General features: G+C 41.1%; 1 protein-coding gene and 1 pseudogene across 1 annotated transcript in view; one reads left to right on the plus strand and one right to left on the minus strand.

Annotated features, from left to right (window-relative positions):
* Positions 1–7,500, minus strand: part of LOC123520283 (neurobeachin-like) — a 287,400-nt gene that overhangs the window by 217,430 nt on the left and 62,470 nt on the right. The window lies entirely within an intron of this gene.
* LOC123498218 overlaps positions 5,431–7,500 on the plus strand; it is a 2,943-nt pseudogene continuing 873 nt past the window's right edge.

The following is a 7,500-nucleotide window of genomic DNA, read 5'->3' on the forward strand; positions in this document are numbered from 1 at the left end:
GGTGAGTAAATTGACTACTACTACTACTACTACTACTACTACTACTACTACTACTAATAATAATAATAATAATAATAATAATAATAATAATAATAAAAACATCCACAATTCTTTAATAATTACCCCCTTCCCCCCCCCCGGTCGCCCCCCACACCACGCCCACGCCCACTATACCTCCACAGACACGCCCATGGACCACCAACACCCCCGCCCACAAAACAACAAACCACACCCACAATCCTATACTAATCACCTTTTCTCCACCCCAATCGCCCCCCCACGCCCACGCCCACGCCCACGCCCCCCTCCAGCAGTCCCTCCCCTCCTACTACTTCCAATACGGCGTGGATGAAGAGGGGGCGGTACACTCACAAGGAGAGGTTCGATGGACGAGCAGCTGAGGGCGCCTTCACTCTGCTACGCCCTCAGAGTCACCTTAGAGTCACCTACAAGGCCGGCTGACTCACCTGGATGACTCACCTGGATGACTCACCTGGATTTCGTTACCTGTTTAATTTGAGTCATTAGGATTATTTACCTGTCATTTTGTGTTCGTCTAGGTTCGTGATTCACCTAACTGACTCACCTGGACATGTAGGTAATTTGAGTCATTTAGAATTGTTACCTGTTATATTTGAGTCATTTGCATCATCTATCTATTTTTTTTGTTTATCTAGGTTAATCTGACTCACCTTAATTAATCTGAGTCACTTATGTTACCTGGATTTGCCACCTGTTTAATCTGAGTCATTTGGATCATTCACCTGTTCATTTTGAGTCATTTTTATTCACGTAAGTACTTTTGACTCACCTTGTCTAATGAGTCATTCACCCACACACGCCCAGACTCATCTAACACTCACCTGAGACTAATTAACGATAAATTATGCACCTTTTATTCATTTGACAACTATTCACCAAACACACACACACACACACACCTGAATTAATTAGTTTACCTGCCAATCAAATAATCAACAAACACCTTCACCTAATTACCTGCCTCAGATTCACCTACACACCTGGATCTTAATTAACCCTCAGTACACCTCACCTGAGTTCACCTGTGTACTAATTAAAATCGTCTATTAGTGCCTACCTGTCCTCTACTTGTCTTAATAATACAGGTATCTTATTTAAGTTACCGTGTCTAAGTTAACTAAAGCTTACCTAACGTGATTTGTAACTTGCTAAAATAGACAAGCTTAAGTTTTTCAGTACTGGGACATATTTTTACCTTGAGATTTGTGTACCATTAGACCATTTTGTTGACATTAGGAAGGGTCTATGGAGGTCAGAGGATTAATGGCCACAGTCTTCACTATTTTAATCCCTTCAGTACTGGGACACATTTCTACCTTGAGTTTTGTGTACCATTAGACCATTTTGTTGACTTCAGGAAGGGTCTATGGAGGTCAGAGGATTAATGGCCACAGTCTTCACTATTTTAACCCCTTCAGTACTGGGACACATTTTTACCTTGAGTTTTGTGTACCATTAGACCATTTTGTTGACTTCAGAAAGGGTCTATGGAGGTCAGAAGATTAATGGCCACAGTCTTCACTATTTTAACCCCTTCAGTACTGGGACACATTTTTACCTTGAGTTTTGTGTACCATTAGACCATTTTGTTGACATTAGGAAGGGTCTATGGAGGTCAGAAGATTAATGGCCACAGTCTTCACTATTTTAACCCCTTCAGTACTGGGACACATTTTTACCTTGAGATTTGTGTACCATTAGACCATTTTATTAACTTCAGAAGGGTCTATGGAGGGCAGAGGATTAATGGCCACAGTCTTCACCATTTTAATCCCCCACATGAGTTTCTGAAGCTGTATAAAATCGCCAAATAGTCACCAGAATGAATATGGAAACACGTCATGGTACTGAAGAGATTAAATTAGCAGGTAAAAGTCAGCAGGGAGAAAGTTAGCAGGTGAAATTAATGAACGTATGAAGTGAAATGTATAGAAGTGAGTGAAATGAGATATGTATGCATGTTAATGTATATGTTTGAAATTCTGTGTTTTATTTATCCTATTGTAGTAGTGGTGGTGGTGGTGGTGGTGGTGGTGGTGGTGGTGGTAGAAGAAGAAGTAGAAGACAGAAGAAGAACAAGAAGAAGAAAAAAGGAAAGGAGAAGACGAAGAAAAAGAAGAAATAGAACTACAACACCAAAAACAACAACAAAAAGGAGGAGGAGGAGGAGGAGGAGGAGGAGGAGGAGGAGGAGGAGGAGGAGGAGGAGGAGGAGGAAAAAATATAAAAAAAATCTTGAAAATATATCCAAAACATGAACGCGTTTCAAACAAGCTCTCTCTCTCTCTCTCTCTCTCTCTCTCTCTCTCTCTCTCTCTCTTGATCCCCCCAATTAAGAGGCCCCATTGCAACACACACACACACACACACACACACACACACACACACACACACACACACACACACACACACACACACTCTCTCTCTCTCTCTCTCTCTCTCTCTCTCTCTCTCTCTCTCTCTCTCTTTCGCCAAGTTAGCCTGAATAGGAGAGGAACCCCTTGGAAAGTGTCTCGTTTTCTGTGAAGCTAAACGTGACGGAAGAAAACGGAATGCTGGAGTACTTCTATTGAACCAAGAAGAGGAGGAGGAGGAGGAGGAGGAGGAGGAGGAGGAGGAGGAGGAGGAGGAGGAGGAGGGAAACTAAAGAGGAGGAAGAGATAGGGAAGTAAAGGAAAGGAATGGCAATAGAGGAGGAGGAGGAGGAGGAGGAGGAGGAGGAGGAGGAGGAGGAGGAGGAGGAGGAGGAGGAGGAGGTAGTACATTAAATAAATAGGTGAAGGGGAGGAAACAGGAGGAAGTAAAGGAGAGGGAGAGAAACAAGGAAACTACACCATCTCTCTCTCTCTCTCTCTCTCTCTCTCTCTCTCTCTCTCTTACCTTTTGTCCCCGTACAGGTGAGGCTAATTAATTTGAGTCACTCCTTCACACTTACCTAGAGAGAAAAGAAAACGGGATATTAGTTCATTATTATTCATGTGTGTGTGTGTGTGTGTGTGTGTGTGTGTGTGTGTGTGTGTGTGTGTGTGTGTGTGTGTGTAGTACAGTAAAAACTTCGTCACACACGCACTCACTCACACACACACACACACACACACGCACACACACACACACACACACTTTTTTTCTCTTTCATCCTGTTATTCCTCTCACTTTCCCTCCCTTCCCTCGCTTCTCTCTCTCTCTCTCTCTCTCTCTCTCTCTCTCTCTCTCTCTCTCTCTCCTCTCTTCCTTCTTCTCTCCCTGCAAACACTGAGACCTTTAAACAGTGTAAATTTCTCTCTCTCTCTCTCTCTCTCTCTCTCTCTCTCTCTCTTTTCCTGATAACAGTAAAAGATTTTGTCATTTTGATATTAATACAATGGAGAACATGTATTATTATTATTATTATTATTATTATTATTATTATTATTATTATTATTATTATTTTATTATTATTATTATTATTATTATTATTACTGTTATGATTATCAAGATATTTGTATAAAACCATGATTATCTCTCTCTCTCTCTCTCTCTCTCTCTCTCTCTCTCTCTCTCTCTCTCTCTCTCTCTCTCTGTCATTTGAGTGCCTATATTTTGTCATGTCTGTCTGTCTGTCTGTCTGTCTATCCTATCTGTTTACCTATGCATTCCTTCACCTGTCTCTTACCTGTCCACCTGTCCATATTAATTACCTATTCCTTCACCTGTCTGTCTGTCTGTCTGTCTGTCTATCTGTACATTTCTTCATCTGTCACCCTTTCAATCACGTTTCCCTAAAGTAGTAGTAGTAGTAGTAGTAGTAGTAGTAGTAGTAGTAGTAGTAGTAGTAGTAGTAGTAGTAGTAGTAGAATATTCTTATCAATTTATCAATATTTTATCCATTTAAATCCCTCAATACTTTTCCTTACCATATATAAACTCTCTCTCTCTCTCTCTCTCTCTCTCTCTCTCTCTCTCTCTCTCTGTGTCTGTGTGTGTGTGTGTGTGTGTGTGTGTGTGTGTGTGTGTGTGTGTGTGTGTGTGTGTGTGTGTGTGTGACTGACTGACTGACTGACTGACTGACTGACTGACTGACTGACTGACTGAGTGTGTGTGTGTGTGTGTGTGTGTGTGTGTGTCAAGCTTAAAGTACAAGGTCAAATAGTTCACTGCCATGAACAACAATCTATACACTATACACCCATTATGACATATGCTACGGTAAGGTTTGCTGGGAGACACTCATCAATGAACCTAGAAACCAAACAAGGTGAACGAAATCAACTTCATCTATACGAAATTTAATAAAACAATCAAATTAACATATCCCTCACAAATTTAGTACATACTTTTAATACATTATACACAAAATTAAATCCATATATAGACAATTACATAGATAGATAGATAATTTATTGACCATAGCAAATATATACATACACACACACATATATACACACAAAATACATATATAAATTCTATCTGACATTTTCCCGGTTTTAAGAGAGCCAGCACTAAATTCGGCCTTTTTCTTTAATATTTTTTTTTCCTTCTCTCTCTTTACAGAAAAATAAATAAATAAATAAATTCTACCTCTCATTCACACACACATAAATTATACCCATACACCAAAACATCCCTCAGTGTGTGTGTGTGTGTGTGTGTGTGTGTGTGTGTGTGTGTGTGTGTGTGTGTGTGTGTGTGTGTGTGTGTGTGTGTGTGTGTATTCAGATCACGAGCGGGCCAGCAGCTTAATGAGAGGGGAAAGCTTAGGTGAGAGTCGAACACCTGGCTTATTGGGACTGTCTGGAGCATATGTCACGTTTTGGCCCCCCCTCTCACTCTCTCTCTCTCTCTCTCTCTCTCTCTCTCTCTTTCTTGTTTTGAAATGTGTGTGTTTTTCTTAGTTTGTTGTTTTTCTTTACTGTTTCTCCTCCTCCTCCTCCTCCTCCTCCTCCTCCTCCTCTTTTTATTTTTTATTTTTTTCCTTCTCCTTCTTCTTTTTTTTTTTTTTTCTTCTTCTTCTTCCTCTTCGTCGTCGTTGTCGTAATCCTCCTCCTCCTCCTCCTTTTCTTTTCTTTCTTTTCTTCTTCTTCTTCCCTTTCTTCCTCTTCCTCCATTTCCTCTTGCAATAGCTACATTTCGCCTTTTCCTCTCTAATTCATTTATTTATTCCTCCTCCTCCTCTTCCCTTTCCTCTTCCTCCTCTTCCTCCTCTGACCACAAAAACTAATATATGTTTTGTTCCCACCTCTCTCTCTCTCTCTCTCTCTCTCTCTCTCTCTCTCTCTCTCTCTCTCTCTCTCTCTCTCCATAATTTTCCTCTCCCTTTCTATTCTTCTGTCACAAAATTCTTCTTAAATTTTTACTTTCCTCCTCCTCTTCTTCTTCTTCTTCTTCTTCTTCTTCTTCTTCCTCCATCTCCTCCTCCTTTTCGGTTTCCTCTTTCCTTCCCCTACCTCCACATCTATTTTTTCCCACGCCTCCATTACTCATCCCTCCTCCTCCTCCTCCTCCTCCTCCTCCTCCTCCTCCTCTTCCTTTCCCTCCTGGCCATATGCTCTCTTTATTCTGGACTTTCGGAAGGAGGAGGAGGAGGAGGAGGAGGAGGAGGAGGAGGAGGAGGAGGAGATATAAAAGGAAGACATTCTCTCTCTCCTCAACATTCCTCCACTTTCCTCCACCAAGCACGTGTTCTCCTCCAGTTTACCTCCACTAGTCTCCACTCATCTCCATGTTCCTCCAGGTAAGTTAATTGGCAACCCAGGTGATTTCTGTTTGTTCGTTTGTTTCTGTTTGTTTTTGTAATTATTTGAGAGAGAGAGAGAGAGAGAGAGAGAGAGAGAGAGAGAGAGAGAGAGAGAGAGAGAGAGAGAGAGAGAGAGAGAGAGAGAGAGAAATACAAATAAGATACAAAACTTAAATAAATAAATAAAAATAACTTTGTGTGTGTGTGTGTGTGTGTGTGTTCTCAGAGTGTGCTGTGCGTGTTGTTGGTGGGCGCGGGCGTGTCTACGGGGCGCCCACAGTATGAGGAGCCCCCCCACATCCCCCAGTACGTGCCCCCTCCGCCCCCAGCCCCCTACCACCCCCCGCAGGAAAAAGAGGTTAGTGCTACAGGTTTGTCTTGATTTTCTTTATTTTCTTTCTTTATTTTTAAGATAGATAAATTTCTTGTTTTTTCTTTGTTTTTCTCTATTCTATTATTTTTTTCTTTTCTTTTCTTTTCTTTTTTTCATTTCTAAGGTAAATAAATTTCTCATTTTTCCTTTTTTTATCTTTTTTTTATTTTACTATGAAGTTGTCTTTATTTTCTTTATTTTCTTTCTTTTTTTCTTGCTTTTTTTTCTTTTCTATCCTTTTTTTCATTTATTTCCTTTTTCTGTTTTTTCCCTTCTTTTCTTTCCTTTTCTCCTTTTCTTTTTCTTCATCTTTTCTTCTCTATTCTCGTCTTTCTTTTCTATTTTCTTTTCTTTTCATTTGTCTCTCTCTCTCTCTCTCTCTCTCTCTCTCTCTCTCTCTCTCTCTCTCTCTCTCTCTCTTTCATATTGTTTGTAGGAAATTTTTAAAGTTTATTTTGATATCAACATTTCATTCAGGAGAGAGAGAGAGAGAGAGAGAGAGAGAGATTGCTGTCATTCATCATTCTCTCTCTCTCTCTCTCTCTCTCTCTCTCTCTCATTTATCGCTCATTATCTATCTATTCCATCTTTATCATCCTCTTCTTAATGTCTCCTTTTTTTTCCCCTTCTATTTTCCGCGTCATCTCATTCATCTTCCCTTCTTCCTCTCCTTTTATCTACTAATTACCTCCTCCTCCTCCTCCTCCTCCTCCTCCTCCTTTTTTTTCTTCTCCTCCTCCTCCTTAATTTTCTCCTTCCCATAATTCAACTTCCCATCACTCTTCCTTCTTCTTAATCTCCTCCTCCTCCTCCTCCTCCTCCTCCTCCTCCTCCTCCTCCTCCTCCTCCTCTTACCTCTTCTCGTTCCCCAAACTTCCTTCTTTTACTCTCAAATCCACTTTTTACTTTTACGCCTCCTCCTCCTCCTCCTCCTCCTCCTCCTCCTCCTCTTCCATCTCTTTCCTAAATCGCTCTTCTTTCCTCCTTCCTCCCTCATCCCTTCTTCCTAAAAACTTCGTCCATCTCCTCCCTCCCTCCCTCCCTCTCTCTCTCTCTCTCTCTCTCTCTCTCTCTCTCTCTCTCTAGCGTTATGTCTCCTCCCATCTTGACTTTCCTTCCTTCCTTCCTTCCTTTTTCCATTCTCTCTCTCTCTCTCTCTCTCTCTCTCTCTCTCTCTCTCTCTCTCTCTCTCTTCAACACTCCTTCTTTCTCTCCAAACACTCCTTTACCCACTTACTGAGTCCTACACACTCCTTCACAATTTAGCACACTGATACAGATTCCTACGCATCCTTCACACATCCTACACACACACAAACACCAAACATCCTTCAGGAACCCCCAAAATAACACAGCAATATCCTACAATCCT

This window comes from Portunus trituberculatus, chromosome 7 (assembly GCF_017591435.1).
Source record: "Portunus trituberculatus isolate SZX2019 chromosome 7, ASM1759143v1, whole genome shotgun sequence".
In the NCBI taxonomy this organism is placed as follows: Eukaryota; Metazoa; Arthropoda; class Malacostraca; order Decapoda; family Portunidae; genus Portunus; species Portunus trituberculatus.